The sequence below is a fragment of the Papaver somniferum genome, chromosome 8 (assembly GCF_003573695.1).
Source record: "Papaver somniferum cultivar HN1 chromosome 8, ASM357369v1, whole genome shotgun sequence".
Classification (NCBI taxonomy): domain Eukaryota; kingdom Viridiplantae; phylum Streptophyta; class Magnoliopsida; order Ranunculales; family Papaveraceae; genus Papaver; species Papaver somniferum.
The window spans coordinates 77,393,345-77,395,495 of NC_039365.1; the positions used below are offsets into that span (position 1 = coordinate 77,393,345).

The 2,151-nt window shown below is 39.3% G+C and overlaps 1 pseudogene; it reads left to right on the forward strand.

Moving 5' to 3' along the window:
- The first annotated feature begins 776 nt into the window (after positions 1-776).
- LOC113307178 lies at positions 777-876 on the forward strand (annotated as a pseudogene).
- Positions 877-2,151: the final 1,275 nt, after the last annotated feature.

The window sequence follows — 2,151 nt, forward strand, 5'->3', positions numbered from 1 at the left end:
CCTAATTCATGAACTCCTCTAGGGTTGGGTTGTGTTTGACTAGGAAACTTACATTTTTCTCTCAAAGAATCACTTATCAGACCAACCTGGGTTTTTAACTCGGAAATAGCCTGACTATTTTCTTGTCCTATCCTGTTACTAGCTTGTAGACTCTGTTCTACGCATAACTGAAATTTTACAGTTTGATGAGTTAACAAGGCGAGAGATTCCTCTAAACTTAGGGTTTTCTTATCTGACTGATTATGGAACTGAGCTAGTCCTGAAGGATTCTTAGTATAGCCAAAACCTGGGGGAGCATTAGAATTATTAAACTGACCTTGACTTTGGCCCTTAGACCACGAAAAGTTCGGATGGTTTCTCCAACCAGGATTATAGGTTTCTGAGTATGGGTCAATCTTTTGACGGTTATCAAATCTAGTTTATTATAAAGAGCATTGGCCTGCTCTTCAATATTCTGGCCTTCCCAAAAAGGCTCCACTCTACCACTAGTCTGGCTCACTTCTAAGGCTTCTAACCTTTTTGCTATAGCAGCAATTTTGGCATCTGATTCATAGCCTCCTTCTATCCTATTAACGTTTCCTCTACTTAAAAGAATTGTTTTCTGGGGTACCCTACTATTTTCCCATTGCTGGGTTTTTTCGGCGATTTATTTAAAAAATTCCATAGCTGCATCAACAGTTTGATTTTCAAATCCACCAGTACATAGAGACTCAACCATGGTCGTTGTGGAATAATCTAAACCCTCATAAAGGATCTGAACTAGCCTAACCTTTTCTAAACCATGATGAGGACACTGGGATAATAAATCATTGAACCTTTCCAAATACCTATATAAAGATTCTCCCTCTTGTTGTGAAAATGTGCATATTTGCGTCCTAATAGACGATGTTTTGTGCCTAGGGAAAAACTTATTGAAAAATGCAGATGTAAGTTGTTCATATGTCTCAATTGACTCGGAGTCCAAACTATACAACCACGACTTGGCCTTATCTTTCAAGGAAAATGGGAATAATCTAAGTTTCAAAGCATCATCAGCTAAGCCTCTAATTCTTAGAGTACCACAAATTTCCTCAAAATACCTAACATGGTAATAAGGGTTTTCATTTTATTTCCCTAAAAAGATTGGGAGCATCTGTAAGGTCCCAGGTTTCAGTTCATAGGGTGCCTCCGTTTCATCTAACTTAATACACGAAGGACGAGTATTCCTAGTTAGATTCAACAAAGCTTTCAAAGTTTCCATTTCTGGCGCTATCGGAGCAACAGGGATTCTCTCCTCAGTCAAAGGACGTTCAAAAACAGACTCTTCAAAAGTCGCACTTTCTAGATTAAGGTAATCGAGACGCTTCAAACTATTAGGTTTCTCTTTAACAAATCTACCTAGTGCGTCTCTTTTACGTTCAGGCATACAATAAAATTTTCTAAATTGGAAGGGTAAGCAAACACAGATCAAGGCCGACTCAACCAAATCAAACCTATTGATTTCTAGCAAACAAAAAGCATGATGGCTCCACTTAGATTATTTCTAGACCAGCTTCTAATCCTTCGAACGGGAATTTGTTACAATTTAAGAAAACCCCTCTGGAATCAATCTGAGTTAACGTAAGTTGAATAGAGGCGAGAGAATCTCGGTGGAGCTTTGATACCCAAGGACTCACCGGTATTACAAGGCGGCGCAGTCACGCACTCAACTTACAGAAACCGTCAAGAACTTCGAAGTATGCTTAAAAGAGTAACCAATATTTTTCGAATGACTTTCCTGTTAAGCTCGTTACCCTATCGGTCTCGTTCTAATAAAATTTTAGGCTTATGTTACGTGTTCCTAAAGAGGACAAGAAGAGAACGGTGATGAAATCCGAACCCTTATCTTGTATGGCCAGTCCTTGCCCTTTAATAGAAAAATAAATGTCCGTATTCAGTCCTCAACATATATGCATACGAAGGAGTCCAGTAACTCGCTGACAGGGGATTCACGAGTGTTTATAATCTTACCTCTCATTCCAGACGGGGGATGAATCGGTTGTAGTCGACTCGGGCCACTGACTCCGATGTCTAGTGTACGAACCCAAGGTGCAGAGACAATATCGTAATTGTAAATACCAAGCATGAAGCATCAAGAGTCTATAAACTAAGCATACTCCATCAAAATATATC